This window comes from Bidens hawaiensis, unplaced genomic scaffold, assembly GCF_021521415.1.
Source record: "Bidens hawaiensis isolate Kalapana, Puna unplaced genomic scaffold, B.hawaiensis_p1.1 tig00000296_1, whole genome shotgun sequence".
Classification (NCBI taxonomy): Eukaryota; Viridiplantae; Streptophyta; class Magnoliopsida; order Asterales; family Asteraceae; genus Bidens; species Bidens hawaiensis.
Genome location: NW_027491024.1, coordinates 6,986,301 through 7,003,790, shown reverse-complemented (window position 1 = coordinate 7,003,790; position 17,490 = coordinate 6,986,301). Strand labels below are relative to the sequence as shown.

The window sequence follows — 17,490 nt, the reverse complement described above, 5'->3', positions numbered from 1 at the left end:
AAGCCATGTCGATCATGAGCTGGATGAAAGAGTGCCAGTGGCTTTTCAACATCGTCTCTTGCTTAATGACTTATCGCAGGTTCGTCTTCTTCTTATATTATAAACCCTAATTTCAGTTTTTGAAGTAGAAATAGAATATATAAACAGAAATACGAAAACCCAGTTACCAATCCCTAATTTCGTTCTTGAATCTCGACGAAATCAATGGTGTTCAAGATTTAGGTACCGAGAAGGTTAACGAAATCATGAACGTGGCTGCCTACTAACCCCAAAACTAGACGAACCTTCTAGGAACACTGTTGTTTCAGGTTCTGATAATTAACCTCATTTTTTTGAGTTCCAGAGAAATCGATATAATCATCTACGCCTGACGTCGACCGACGGTACGATCGGATTTGGTTTGGCTTTAGTTGTTCACGCATCTCAAATTACGTATCTTTGGTTACCGAGTTGCTGATATGTGTAGACATTTGATGACTTATTCAATGAGCTGTTTGAAGGAAGTTATGGGAAAGGCAAAAGAGGTTCAGTTGATCTCTACTCAGAGATCAGGTAATGTGTTCATCAACATTTACCATAGGAGTGCTGGTAAAGCAATTTGTAGAATTGACAAATAGATTAAACTTCATTTACCCATATGTCATATGCATTTGTTCCCCAAGCGTGCAAACCATCATTGGTACGGTTTCTTGAGAGGCGCAAAGAAAGGTATGAATCTACAATGGTATTTTAGACGTTTAACCCAATCTCATTGTGAAAAACGGGCTCCGATCAGAATGTGAGCGAGTCAAAATGACCCGTTTTGAAAAAAGTGTCATACTGTAGCCTATTTTATTGTAACCTTTTTGTTGGGTCTGGTCGGGTTGGGTGTCGTACTGGTGAAAACATGTTATGACCAAAATACGCGTGGGTCAAAACGGGCCATTTTGAGAAAGTAGTGAAACTTTTATAAATATGATATTAAGGATTAAATCTTTCGCCGCTGATAAAACTGCTTCATTGAATAATCCATTGTTTACATGATAAAGGTCAATCAAACTTTACACAAAAAGTGATCAAACATTGAATATTAAAAAAATGTATACTATTTACAATTTAGTCTTTGATGTTCTTTTAGGATATACAAGACCACTGACTATTAACTGTGTGTAACTTGAAAAAATAATGTTAGCTCACATTTGTAAATGAAATTCATGTACAGTTATTGGTTCTTATATTCATAAAAGTATCATAATTTACTTCTAAAGATATGAATTGTATTTTTCAATTTGAAAATTACACTATTTGACCCACAAAATATAGTCAAACTGCCTTTTCGCGTATAACTATGTTCAATTCACTATCAGCACAAGCTTGCTTTGTTGATATTGAGTAACAACAAAGACAGTAACTATTTAGTCTTGAGAAAGCTACATTTCACATTAGTTTGTTGTCGATCAAATGCAGTAGCAGTTAATTAAGTCAAGTCCAATTGGTCATTTGTTTTTATATAGCGACTGAATCCTCAATTTACTCTTCATAAGGTTACATTTTACATTAGTTTTTTTTACTGATTACATTTTCCATGCAGTTCTTGAAAGTGACAGGTTTCGGGTGAATAAAGTTAACTTTCAGGATTGATTGAAGTTCCGTCTTTTACATTGCGTTCAAGGTTTCACATACGGTATAACTTGAGGTTTAGTGTTAAGTCTGAATTCGATAATGTATCAAGTCAAAGTTGTTCTTAAATTAGTAGTGATTACTTTAGTTAGCAAATTTGTTATTTGTTACAGCGATACTGATATTGTAGTAAAAGGTTAACTGAGTTGGTATTGCATCAGTTGAATTAAGGTGGGTGTATGTCATATACATAGGTACCAAATCATTTACAATAACGTAACAAACTAAACTGATACGTACAGACTCCCGACGTGTCCCGCAGCAATGCGCGGGTACGTTTACTTGTTTAATATATATATAAATAAATATGTCAAGTGTGTTTACATATCTATCACTAATAATCTTTGCTATTAATCGTAAGAATTAAGGTTGAATGGAATTGCAATCGTGGATATTTGCTTTGATTGTTCTTATTATACAATTTGATCATATGATTATGGATATTTGCTTTTATTCCAACTCAATATATTAATATCCATTAACACGTAGTTATATTGTGATAAATAATACAAAAAACTATTTTACACATGTTTGCATAAAATATCAACAAAAAAAGATACAATCTACACAAAAAAACGTATAGCATACACTTGTTCTGAAAATAAGAAAACATATGACCTACACACAAAATTCATCATCAATAAAATACACATGCACACGAGAACATATAACCTACGCACGAAAAACATATAACCTACACACGAAAATTTTATCCTATACAAATACAATTTATTCATATACTAAAATTTCTTTCTATTTAAAATCAATTTCTTCCCACTCAACTTATCAATATCAATCAACACGTAGTTACATTGTGATGAATAATACAAAAAACTATCTTACATATGTTTGAATTAGATGTGAAATCTACAACCTACACAAAAACATATAACCCACACTTGTTCTAAGAATAAGAAAATACACATGAAAAACATATAACCTGCACACGTGTAGGGTATGTGTATCTTTGTGTAGTTTATATAATTGTTGATGTCGAATTAAGTATGTAAGTTATATGTTTTTTTGTATGTTATACGTTTTTATTGCTCAAAACACTTGTATGTTATATAATTTTGTGTAGATTGTATATTTATTGTTTATATTTAATGGACACATTTGTATGATATTTTTTTTATTAATTATGACAATAGGTTTTCTAGATATATCAATTAAAAAAATATATATTATGTTTTGATATTTATTGTTAAAAATTACGCATTGATATATGGTAATAAATTGAGAGGAAAGAAATTGTTTTTTTAATATAAAGAACTAGTATTATATGAATAAATTGTATATTTTTTTGATAAAATGAAGAGGATGTAAATAAATTATAAAACTAAATTAGTGTGTTTAGCTTTTTAATTATTAGAGTTAAATTAGGTATATACATTAATTCGAGAGAAATTTATTACGGTTATATTAGTTGTATTAATTGAAGAGAGAAAATGCATTTATTGTTGCATTTACATCTTTTTCATTTATCTTTAAGCTTTTAAAACCTAAAATAAAACTAGTGGCTCATATTCATTTCTCGCAGTAATATCATTTTTCTCTTGAATTTATATATATATATATATATATATATATATATATATATATATATATATATATATATGGGAGGGTTATTCTAAAAATAAGTAGTTTTCTAGGAAGACTAAGAATAAATCATAGCCATTGGATCATGTTAATCAATGGTTGAGATTTAAAATCACCAATAACCGACATAGTTTCCTAGAATTACTCTTTAATCATTATAACCGACATAGTTTCCTAGAATTGTTCTTTCATCATCATTTGTAATGCCAAATGTCAAAAATTGATTGGTTCTTACCATTCTTAGGAAACTCCTTATTCTTATTTGAACCCTTTTCTATATATATATATATATATATATATATATATATATATATATATATATATATATATATATATATATATATATATATATGTAGGGAAAGGTTAACGTACAAATGAAATTAACGTGCTAAACGTGAGAATCAAATAGAGTAATTATATATACAAGTAGAGTAATTATGTAATTACATCATAGAGTAATTATGATAGAGTAATTACATAATTACTCTATTTGTATATATAATTACTCTACTTGATTCTCATGTTTAGCACGTTAATTTCATTTGTATTAGATCCAAACTTATATATGTATAAATAGAAAATGGTTCAAATAAAAATAAATAGTTTCCTAGGAATGGTAAGAACCAACAAATTTTTTTACATGTGGCATTAAAACCTATGGTGAAAGAACAATCCTAGGAAACTATGTCGGTTATAATGGTGAAAGAGTAATTCTAGGAAACTATGACGGTTTATGGTAATTTTAAATCTCAACATGATCCAATGGCTATGATTTATTCATAGTCTTCCTAGAAAACTACTTGTTTTTAGAATAACCCTTCCCTATATATATATATATATATATATATATATATATATATATATATATATATATATATGGTGAAAGAACAATCCTAGGAAACTATGTCGGTTATAATGGTGAAAGAATAATTCTAGGAAACTATGACGGTTTATGGTAATTTTAAATCTCAACATGATCCAATGGCTATGATTTATTCATAGTCTTCCTAGAAAACTACTTGTTTTTAGAATAACCCTTCCCTGTATATATATATATATATATATATATATATATATATATATATATATATATATATATTTATAAAATGACACTAGGAAATTATATTCATCTTATGGTTTTAATGGTTTATTTTTGGGTTAACTTTTGAATGTTTTATTGGAAGGTGGCGTGCTGTTATTGTTAGAGATCAAAGATTAAATGCTATAGGACAATCCCAAAGGTGTTTTGTTATTTTTCTTTATTAAAGCAAGGTCTTTCTTTTATTTATCTTTAACCGAACAAATGACCAGACATGAAATGGGTTTTCTTGTTCACGTCCATTTGTTAAGAAAATGAACGTGTTTGTACTTGTTCGTTAATTGTATAAACGAACGGTTAACGAACGAACATAACCTGAATATAGATGAGCAAACATAACTATAACTGAGTTGAAACAAATTAAAAGTGAATGCGAAAACAATGTGTTAGGCCTAAGAAAATATTTATACTATACTAAATTTTAACAATGGTTATACAAGTAGACTAAATATAATTGGCAAATTGGAAATAAATCATCCAAACTTTTGTGTATTGCCGATAATAATCCCAACTTTAAAAATCACTACCAGCAGTCCCAACTTTCAAATATTTTTGTCTCAATGGACATTCGTTAAAAAACATTTAATGCCGTCAAGTTTCTTTCCGAGTTTCAAACCGGTGTTTTATGACTTCTGATCGGAAGAACGATACAATTCGACTGATGTAAAACTTATTTTAAAACGGTGATACCGTAAACTTATATGGTATACTAAAACTTATTTCTTTTTAAAAATCATTTTCTCAATTTTTACTATATTTCGAATTTTAAAAAATATAATACAATGTCGAAATAGTTAAAAATAAAAACAAAACTGATAACCTGTTATCCAGGTAAAATATCTAGGATTGGAACACAAAGTAAACTTTAGTGATCTGATTAGAACAAAATATTTTATAAATGACCTGATTAGAACAATTTCAAAACTTGATTACTATTTTATAGAGTCCCAATTACTCTATTAAATAATAACCACAATTTTAAAACTTGATTACTATTTATAGAGTAATCCCTTTTCTAAACATAGTGATCATCAAAAAGCTATATGGTCAGTTATTAAACCAACAATCCTCTATGGACCTTGGGCGTGGAAGATATAAGAGGTTGGCCTGGATCGGGGGTGAGCAGAAAACCGAAAAACTGAACCGAACATTAACCGACGGTAAATTTTTTGGTTTTTCGAAAAACTGATTTTTTGGTTTCGGTTGGGTTATTCATTTAAAGAAAACAAACCAAATCGATTATGCCTTTTCATTATTCTAGCTATAGACTCAAATCCATCAGTTCATCACTTTTATTTTTTGTTAAGGAATTGATTATACCTTTTCTTTTTTTTTTTCTAATCTTTGCTATTTGGAAATTTATTCATGGATAATAATAACTAAAAAATTCTTATTGTATATTAGTTGGAACGTGAATAATTATTGTAGTTCATTATTTGATTTTGAATTTTTTTTTTGAATGTACACGCAATTAAAAAAACCTGAAATTAACCAAAAATCGAATAATCGAGTAACCGAAAACCGATCGGTTAAGAAACTAAAATAACCGACTACTAAGGTTTTGATTTTGGTTTCACCCAATAACTGAACCGAACCTTGCTTAGCCCCAGCTTAGATAATAATATCTTATATATTACGATCAGGCTTGATGAAATCTGGTGATCTAGATGCATCTATTTATATTTCAAATCAAAACTTAAATCAAACTCGAACTAATATATAATATATAAACTAATAAAAGGCGAATGGGAACCTAAATCCGTAGGATTGTAGGTAACTAGAACTCGGCATATGTGACATTGTGATCTGCAAGGCTATAATTTGGCCACTGGTTTGTCGAAAGTAGAGAAAGTAAATGATGTGCTTAAATCTTGCTTTTAGTTGTTTATCATGTGAGGTGGATCCAAGAAATTCTTGGACTCACCGTCTATGGTCCAACAGCGAGGTGTCTAAGGAGTTAATAGTTTTGGACCAAAGAAGGAAAGTAGCATGAGGGTGGGAGCCATGTCCTTCAAGTAAGGAGTTGGGGAACAATGTAATCTTATTGGAGAAATAAGAGCGTTGAGTTTCCTCTAGGTTCGTAATAGGTCGAAGAATACACGTATTTCATGGGAGAAGTGGCGGATATTTGATATTGAAAATGTAACTTTATATAGGTCGAAGAATACACGCATTTCATTCTTCTCTAAACTATATCCCGAACTGGCCCGTGCTTCTCTGTCGGCATGCATGCAGTTGAGGAATAATATGACCTAATCTATGAATCTCATCTTTGGTTAAAAAGATCAACTCCCTCCGAAGGATCAAATTTTCTTCAACATGTCCATTTTCAGCCACAATCCATTTTATATCATGATGATAGAGCTCAAGTTCTCCTTCAAGAACAACAGGGTGAGGTCCTGGGACCCTCGAGGCATACGGTTCCTTCTTTCCAGACATTTTGATTACCTGAAACATTCTCCTATCTGCATGAAAACATGCGGTTTTTTATTTGTGTAATCCAAAAGCAAACACATTCATCTTATACCAGTCCACTTTAACTGATGGTATATTCAAGACATCCACTTTTGATCTGCTAACAACTAACAAGCATACACATTTTATAGTTTTATAGAAGACTACAATTTCAAACAATTCAAAATCTTGTTAACACCATTTCAAATAAGTTGTACTTTCGGGGTGTAAATTAACCGACCTGAACCGGAGCTCGCCTCGTTTGAATTTCAAAGGACTCGAGCTCGTTTAGAGCTCTAACTTTAAAGCTCGAGTTCGACTCATGAGTAGTTTTTCAAACTCGAACTCAATTTATTTATTATTTTTTAATTACTTTATTTATATATTTTTTATAATTATTAACATATATATATATATATATATATATTTTATAATTATAGTTTTTACTTGTAAAATAATATATATTACTTAATAACTTTTACCGTAAACATAATTGTTAGTTAAATATATATAAAAGTTTTTTTTATCTATCTCTCTAATAAAAGACTACCCATTTTTGTCACTTATTAATCTCATAGCATTCCTCGCATTTTTTAACCATTTCAATAAATGATCCTTTTTTCGGATCCCGCTCGAGTTATTACAGTGGCACATGATGAGTATTTTCTTAATTTTCTCCAAACATTTTGTATAAATATTTGCAGACACGGAGAATACCTAATATATATATATATATATATATATATATATATATATTTTAGTGTTTAACATTTGATCATTGAAGTTGAATAATTATGTATACCGATTTACTATTTGAACTATCTACCATTCATTTATATAACTTTTTTTTGTTGTATAATGGGGTTTTCATTCACAACACATGCCAAAATGCTTAAGAAACATATACTTTATGGCTTGGTTTATACTTTTTTTATATACATTAAAATATATTTAACTAGCTTTAGAGCTCGTACAACACACAAAATGATCTAAATAGTTAAGTTACAAATAAAATAATACATAATGTAAATAGAAAAATGTATTACATCTATGCTTGTATCATTATACACATATTGATTTTATTTATTTATATCACAAAATGATTTTTTCCAAAAAAAAAGAACTTAATAAAAAATATGCACGTGCAAAAACATACCAAAAAACACTCCATCTATTGAAAATTTGTTCTTAGTATCATATATGTATAACTGAAAGAAATTTGGTTATGAACATATTTTGGAGAATACTTTTCATATAATAATAGTTTTGAGCTACACCATGAAAAATATTTTGATAAGTTTGAGGGGCTTATCGACTTTGCCAATTGACAAAAAAAAAAACGCAGGTTAACCCGTTCAATTTTGTGAACGTTTTGCTTCACTTGAGCATAATTTTGTACAACATGTTTCACATACAATATTCTGATCACTATTCAAGGAAAAGACAATACTGACACAAATGCTTATAATTTGATAAAAGTTAGAAGTATTGATAGGTGATGTTCGCTGTGCGTGCGCTTATAAAATATGATATGGGAGATTTAGCTTTCGCACAAGATCGTGTTTTAAATTTATAAAAATAAAAGTGATTTCTACTAAGACTAAACACACACAAAATATGCAAGTGTACCTATCGTATATGTAGAATAGTATTGGTAAGAACCAAGTATCGATCCGTGGACACAAATGTTTCTACAAATGAATCTTCGTTTTAGTTCAATCGGAGAATTTTAATCATTTTGGGGTTGATTTTTAAACTTTTTATAAAATAGAAATACTTATATATATAATATGTAGGTGACAAGAAGATAAATTTTAAATGAGTAATTCAATTATATGAAGGTTACCATCTAAGATCAAGAGTCCACTCCATTCTTCCTCGATGATTATTAAGTAAACATGTGATAAACTTGCCCTAATATATATGATATAATAGTCTCTCATTTCTAAGTGAACATATTCTATGACATAAAAGAAACTAGCATGCACATTTTCAAGTCCATCCTTGCTTAATCTCAGACTACCACGAGAATGTCAATTTAAGTAGACAAGTAGTTTAGTAAAATAGAAAGATTAGGATTGACTTCGATTTCTGATCAAATACCAATTCTAACAACTTCGGGTGATTACACATTCCTTTAACATATGATTTCTTTAACTAGCATGATAACCTAAGCAATTGTGTTAACAATGTTATTTCAAAATTATCAAAACTAGAGAAATAGATCATAACTTATATCTCATCATTTCTAAGTACAATATAAGGATCCATGTTTTATCTTGAATAAGTTATCAAGGTATTCTTTTTACCATTTCTAGTCTCCAAGAACATGAGTGAATCATGAATGATTATTACTCATCAACCTTGATGTATTGAGTTAAAGTGATAAAACATTTCTTCATCAAAGGATAATTGCAAAATAACCATGTACTTTACCAAACTAAATCACATGTTCAACATAATCATCAAGTAAAACAAAGCTTCTTCATAGAAATTAGATGGTAAATGGAGTTTAGCTCATAATGAGCATGGTTATGAACATTAAAAGAGATGAAGATAACAAACATATGATCAAACTAGAACAATCTAACCAAATGTAGATGAATCTTCCTTCTTCAATGGTGATGGATGATGATGATGATAACCTCCAAGCCTTCAAACTCTCCACAAGATCTTCAATAATAGTGAAATGTGGGTTTTTTTATAAGTGAAACCCGTATAGAATGTTTTCTTCAAGCACACCAAATGAGTGCAACATGCTCCACTATTTATAGGCTATATGGGCAACCAGGCACGGTCCCGTGTTCCATGAGGAATGCCCCCATGTCCAGGTGGCCAGTCGCATTAAATGCTCTATCAGATCGTACATGATGACTCACCAAGGGGCGTGCTCATGAGGCACGTCCCCGCGTTTTTGGATGTCTGTTATATCTTCTTTTGTCTTTTCTTGAAAGGTGACCACGACCACATGCCTACTGGGGCACGGCCCCGTGTCCAGCTGTCCAGTATTTTGCCTTGTCTTGAATATTTTTGTCTTTTCTTGCACATAAAGCATAGGGGTGTGTTTCAGTGTTTTCATGAGTTTTTTTTGATTTTTCTTTGGCTTTTTGTTCGTTTCTTCGTTTGCAGCTTGGGTTTACCATAAAATACATTTTAACATGATAAGCAGCTTTTTGAACTATATTATTTGATAGATATTGCAGTTTTTAGAGATTATTTAATACTAAAAAGATGTATAATTTTATATACATCAAACATCCTCACACTTGAACCTTGCTTATCCTCAGGCAAGCTACTTATAAATATTCTCTAAAAATAGCAAGTTAGGACCATAGCTTAAACATCACCAACAGAGTTTTAAAAGAATGGAAACAAAATAACCAACCTTAAATTATTGGAATATATGTAGTGATATATAAAAAGGCGATTTGTTTTTATGAGCTTCTGTTTATGTAAAACGTCACGTTCTCACAATGTTCACTCACACTCGGTTTTATATCTGATCATACCTGTGATGTATGTATGTGAACACTCTTAGCCAAAATGTAACATGTGATAAATAAGCTTGTAACAAGTTTAAATCTCCACCTTTTTGAAGGGTTGCATAGATCAGAAGGTAATATAGGTTGGTTTTGCTTGAGTAGGAATTTTGTATTTTGTGGTGGTTTAAGGGTTTAGGTTAATGAGGATGAGGATAGTAAATACAACTTCTGCTGATTGTCGGGAGTATTAAGATGTCTTCAATTGTTAGCTCCTTTCTCCCGTTTGCTGATTTTGTTTATAAACCTAGTGACTCTTTTAAGGTCAGATCGTCAAGACCAGTTTTATCGAGGATGTGGATTAGTTCTTCCTCAATCCTGCTCTGAACATAACTCTCAATTCTAATGGATCGTTCGACTTTGAGCTTAATAGCCCCCACCCTCGTTAGTTCGGTATATTCATGTTAAGACTGAGTTTGACTTCTTCCTTCGTGGGACTAGTTTCTGCATCCTAAGCATCGTTCGTATCTTTTTGCTCTTTTTTTCATTGAGCTTTTGGAAACTCCACAAAATGGTGGCTTTTGTTCGCCTTGGCGCCACTTTTCTTCACCTCATTGCTAAAGAGAAATATTCTCTCCCTAAGTTCTGGAGGCAACCTAGTTTTTGCGAAATGTATGTATCAAAGGAAATTGAAATCGAAAGAATGCATTTTCAGTTCATTAGGGTCTGCCGGTAAAAGACCAGTGTTGTATTTTATCGGTGAGAGGGATAAAGTGGTAAATTTTTTATTTTGTTTTTTTGGATAATGTTTTTGGGTTTTTTTTAATTTGGAGAATGTTGACAATATTACCTTCTTCTTTTTATAACTCTTCGTGTGGTCTTGAAACGATCATTTGCGAAAAGTTTTAAATCACACGAAACATATGGCTCACTCAAAGCTTCCGGAAAAAATATTTATATGGCATGAATCTTATCTTACAGTAACGGAGGAATTGGGTATAAACGCCAAATTTTTCATAAATTTATTCTCAATATTACAAAATTTCTTTTTACCTTTTCACTTTTTTTTGTTATAGTAGATTTTTAGTTGGTTATTTGCAAAAAAAATTCTTAGATTTTCTTTTGGTTTTCTTATAAAAATAGTCTTTGTTTGCTACAAACATTTTGTTATTAGAGAATCTTATAATTAGTTGAGCAAACAATTGGTCAAGTAATTCCCCTCCTCCCACTTGAATCTCACATTGTCCTGAATGTGAAAAGATTCATAATAAGATTCATATGAAGTATGGTGGGTAAAATGCAAAGGAACTTCCCTACAGGCCAACGAAATTTCGACAGAGCATCCACTGTTTTTTGTCCATTTTCCGGTAGTGCACATAAATAATAAAGACTGCACACAACCAACAAACTAACAAAGCATACTACTACTGAAAATAGGGTATGAAATCATCCATACCCTGCCCACACGGGCTAAATAAGTCCATAGTCAAATGTCTTGGCACCCCCAGCCATAATAAGTAGCAAACAAACAAACAACCAAATAGAAATTGTCTCAAACAAACATAATAATAATGTCAATAAGTACTACCGCCTATGCCCATTCCCAAACCAGACCTACCATTGCCGATGTTCGTCAGTTATCCGGGTGCTCCGGGTCAAAGGTTCCCCATTGCCTATCCATGCGCTCATCCAACTGATGAATCTCCCGCCCGTCTCTGCATACTCTATGGCAAGTTGTGCGTCAGATGCATCAATCTGTCCTGATAACCTGTCAAAAGAAGCGGTGGTGTGAGTCTGGAACTGGTCAATGAGCCCATATAGCCCCTCGAAAGAGTACTGGCTATGATATGACAAGCCGGGGCCAGCTCCTGATGATGATGGGCCACCCTGCTGAGAGTACGTGCGGCGGTGGGTCTGTCGTGGCGGTGGTCCGGTCCTCCTCTCGGGTATGTCCTGGATATCTCAGCGGGGTCCTTAGGATCCCAGACTTGGTTGAGGGCATCCTGAAACCTCCACTTTTATGGGTTTCTTTCTATCTGATGGACCATTTGTATACTACAGAAGTTGAGATCAAGTGGGATTGGGTTCGGGCTAAGTGTTCCTTCCCTGTCTGCACCATAAGCTTTATAGAGCTTATAAATCCATGCACCACCAAAGATCGGGGTATTTGGGCTTCTTGCATTTGCATTCGTTTTAAACAGTTGACAGAATAGGTACGTGATATTGCACGATACCTCATTCTTGATGCAATAAAGGACCCACAAATCCCTTAATCCTACAACCCCCTCGCTCTGGCCACGCTAGTGACTGTGTGGCTCAGCAGGCGGTGAATGTACCTCATCAGCGGGTCACATAAAACGGTGCTCTTGGTGCTGCTTGCACAATATCGTTCATCTCCATAACTAAACTGTTCCCATGCCTGTATTATGGTGTTTCCTGGTTCACTTGATTCATTACCATCCTCATCTTCAAAAGTTGTCCCGGCCTCATACCATAGGGGAGACTCAGTTTCATCGGTCATGTAAATTCCCAAATCGGTCCCGAGCTGCGTGACCGAAGTTTTATATCATTCTCCTCCGACCCTGAACTCAATAGCCTCTTCGTCCCACACGGATAAGTCCTTCATTTTTATTGAAAACGAGGCCAAGAATTCTTTAGTTAATTTGGTCACTGCTTTGCCTTTTCTGGTTGAGAACACGCGCCCATGGCCCTTTAACAAGCCCTTTGTGCCTTCTCCATTGGTTTACCTTTTTCAAAGTAACGGCACATGCGTAGAAGTTTGGCTCTGGGAGTCGGTTGTTTAAGTGGGGGTAGTCTTTGTTGAGCCATCCTATCTCATGATGTGTTCTCTGGGAAGAAAAAAAAACATGTTCCTCGTCCCCATACTCAACCATCTGAAGTTTTAGAACAAGATTAGGCAATTTATCATAAAATTTATTGAACATGTGGAACAGAGAGCAAAGCACGACCCCAGGCTTATATGGTTTTGACAGTTTTGACCATTGTGACCAATTTTAACTTTTTGTTGACCTGCAGTTGACCAAGGGGCGTGTTTTGCAGAAACACGGTCCGTGTTTTTAATACGATTTTTGAAAATGTTAAGATTCGAACGTGCAATTCAACCCGGTTCTTAAGAAATATCATTCGGGTTTTATGGTATGGTTAGTCCAGGACCCGAACCCGAATGATTTTCCTCAATAAACTCTTTCAAACCTAAGTTCTAATCGGATCAAACCTACCCTAGATTATTGATGTACATAAAATTATACATCTTTTCGGCATCAAATAATCTCTAAAAACTGCAATTTCTATCAAATAACATAGCATAAAAGACTACTTATCATAATAAAATGCAATTTCAGGTGAAACCAAACCCCAATAGAAGAAACAAGCGAAAAGACGAAAAAAAACAGAAGAAAACACAAGAAAAGCAAAGAAACACGCCCCCATGCTTCTGGAACCAGAAAAGACAAAAATCTACAAGAAAAGACAAAACCTAGGAACAAAAGCACGGGGCCGTGCCTACGTGGACACGGGGCCGTGGACGTCTACCAGAAAAGACAAAATAAATTCAGCACATGTCACTAAAAAGCACGGGGGCGTGCCTACGTGGACACGGGGCCGTGGACGTCTACCAGAAAAGACAAAATAAATTCAGCACATGTCACTAAAAAGCACGGGGGCGTGCCTACGTGGACACGGGGCTGTGCCTTTCTCTCCAGATTGCCTATAAATAGTGGCTCATGTTGAACTCAGTTGGTGTGCCTTAAAGAGATTTCTATCCGGTTTTCACTTATAAAAACACACACTAACACTCACATTGAAGATCTAGTGAAGAGTTTGAAGGCTTGGTGGTCATCACCATCAACCATCATCATCATCCATCCACCATCATCATTAAGAAGGAAGATTCATCCACATTTGGTTAGATTGTTCTAGTTTAATCATGTGTTTGTTATTATCATCCATCCTAATGTTCATAATAATGCTCATTTTGAGCTAAACTTGTCACACCCCAACCTACGGCGGAAATGCCGGGGCGTGAACTGATTGTCACAGCTCACAAGGTCACTATCATGAAATTATAAAGCGACAGTATCTAATTAATTTATTTATTATCAAACAACATTCATATACAACAAAAATAAAGAAAATTACAAATACAAAACCAACTATTCTAGTATATGTTTTATCCTAAAGTCATCTCTATGTGAGCTTCACTTCGATAAGCAATCTAAATCTATAACCTGCAAATGCGTACAAAATATATATATTTGTCAACAACACATGTTGAGTGAGTAGATCACCAGTTTTGACACAAACAAAAATGGTAATAATATATAATGATATAAGTGAATAAAAATAGGCAAAACTGTTATCTGTGAGTATAAACAATTAAACCATAGCACATACATAAACAATCAACCACAAAGAAAAGGCTAAACCGTTGCCATGCGAATGGGCATTGGTTACCAAAAATGAGGTGTCGGTGAAACCATTGCCAATGCGATCGGGCTCCGGTCACTACGACGGTCGTATGATCATACTATAATGAGATTATGTTGGACCTCTCCGAATGCGATTCAAGTAAGCAAGTAAGCAAATAACAAGTAACAGACTATCATTCAATTGATACACAACACAAAGATCACAGTTTGCGTATGAGAAATAATAAGATAAATAATATGATAAATGGTACGCAAGTGTCCCCAAAACATTTGAAAACAAGTAAAATAGGGGAGTGATTACTCACCTGATCGGATGAACGAAAGAAACAAGTGATGATGTGCGAGAGATGAACCCTTCGGGATATACCGTTAAGGATTCCTAGTTAAATAATATAATATTAAATTAATTATAAGAGATATAACATGATTTAAGGAATTAAGATTTTGATGTGATTAAGTTATATTTGGGATTAGAAATGTTAATGATTGATCGATTAATCTCTACGATCATTGTTATTAATAGCCTTATTAATTATAAATTCCCCAATGATTACCCATGATATAATATATGATTAAATACTTTAATAATTTGATTAATACAAGATATGCTTGAAATAACAAAATCTAATTAGATAAATGATTACGTAAACAAATTAAATAAAATAATTTAATTAAATATAATTTGAGATATTCTTATAATAATAATACTTGAGCAAAAATGCATTTTGAATCATTAACGTAATTTAACGATAAATAAATATATCTAATACGTTTGTTATATTTTTTGTTTACATATATGATGAAGATTAAAGTTTATAAAAACGTTGAACGATGAGAAAGCGTGAATTAAAGTGCCGGGTTAAAAACAAAAAGAATAAAGTTTACTATTATTAAAATATACATATAATACTTACATACATACATACATACATACATACATACATACATACATACATATACATACATATATATATTTATATACATAAATATATATGTATATATACGTAATTGAACGCCTTTAACGAGATTTGACAGGAAACATAAACTCCAAAATGTCGGTTCTAATAAAATAATGATTACTTGATATTTAATAATAATAATAATTATAATTACTAAATTCCTTTTTTTTTAAATATATAAAACCAAAAAAAAAACAAACAAACAAAAACTGCTACTGCTGGGATTCGAACTCGCGTGGTGTCCGGCTCAAGGAATTAACATACACACCCACAACCAACTGGGCTGGGGTGGTAGATGGTAAGCAAACGAAAAAGATTTCTTATACATAATTAACCAGTTTATCCCTAACCCAAGATAAAACCCTAACTCATAAATCATTCAATCTGTTGTGCTTCAGTTTAATTAACATGAGGGTTATTGAAACAAGAATACAGGAGATCAATTCCATATAATTAATTACCTGCACAGATGATCCGAAGGTGGTTAATTTGTTCCACGTGAAGCCTGCCAAACAAGGATCTGGTTTACTATATTGTAGCAAGTTATAATCCGATTCGTATTAGGGGTATTGATGGCGCTAGAGTCGGGATCACTTCTGCAGGTTTAATTGAAACGTGGTGTTCGTTACGATGTCTAACCATGCGCGGATTATGTCGGTACTATCAAGGGTCCGAACGCCGATTTCGAGATCGTTACAGTATAATTAGACATTGGTTTTTCGAAGGCGAGGTCTCAACCAATGTCCAAACGAAAGAAATTGGAATATAATGCACTAATTGTGTATAATTCAACCTAGGTTTAGGACGGTTCTCTATAAAAGTTAATACGTATCTAATAGATCTTTGTTTCTTAATTCGCGGAGTCAGTAGGCCGTAAAAGGTAAGGGAATCATAATGCATATATCAATTACCATGTTGGAGACGAGGATTACGCATCAAGCAAACTAAACGGGTAAATGGGTTGAATATGAATACGGGTTAATGTGTAAGTGGGTAATTGGATTAAGTGGATATAGTTAACATAAATTTGCACATTGGTCCTTCAATATTAGGGATGGAAACAAACAGAGATTAAAGTTTAAGTTTGGTGCTAAAAGTGTAATATATTGAAAGCTTTAGATATATTATATGAAAATTATTAAGAACAATAAATTAGCTCGATAAACGCTATAAAGTTTTCCCGAATATAAAATGTGTCAGGTAACGGATATAAAATATCATTTTGAAAACCCGAGTTGTTACAAAACTCCATTCACCATCTAATATCTATGAAGAAGCTTTGTTTTGCTTGATGATTATATAAAACATGTGGGTTAGTCTAGTAAAGTACATGGTTATATTACAATTATCTTTTGATGAGAAATGTTTCATCATCTTAAATCACTAATTCAAAGTTGGTGATTGTCAATCCCATTGGCAATCGTTCATGATCGATTGATGTTCTTGAAAAATAGAAATACTTTGATACATTATCTAAACATGGATCCTTATATTGTACTTAGAAATGATGAGATATAAGTTATGATGTATTTCTCTAAACCTTGGTAATCCGAAAATGGCTTTGCTTAGGATATCAAATTAGTTAAAGAAGTCATATGTTAATGGAATGTGTAATAACCTACATAAATCAACCAAGGGGAGGTTGTTTGAGTTAACTACAACCACCCGAAGTTGTTAGAATTGGTATTTGAGAAATCGAAGTCAATCCTAATATTTCTACTTTACGAAGCTACTTGCTAACTTAAATTGACATTATTGAGGTGGCATGACATTAAGAAAGGATGAACTTTAAA

The 17,490-nt window shown here is 32.5% G+C and overlaps 2 long non-coding RNA genes across 2 annotated transcripts; both read left to right on the top strand.

The window, feature by feature from the left end:
- On the top strand, positions 1 to 552 carry LOC143619886 (uncharacterized). Its single transcript, XR_013151250.1, has 3 exons — positions 1 to 79; positions 217 to 383; positions 467 to 552. It is a non-coding gene; the product is annotated as an uncharacterized LOC143619886 (long non-coding RNA).
- LOC143619893 (uncharacterized) lies at positions 547 to 1,825 on the top strand. Its single transcript, XR_013151253.1, has 2 exons — positions 547 to 708; positions 1,571 to 1,825. It is a non-coding gene; the product is annotated as an uncharacterized LOC143619893 (long non-coding RNA).
- The last annotated feature ends 15,665 nt before the right edge of the window (positions 1,826 to 17,490 follow it).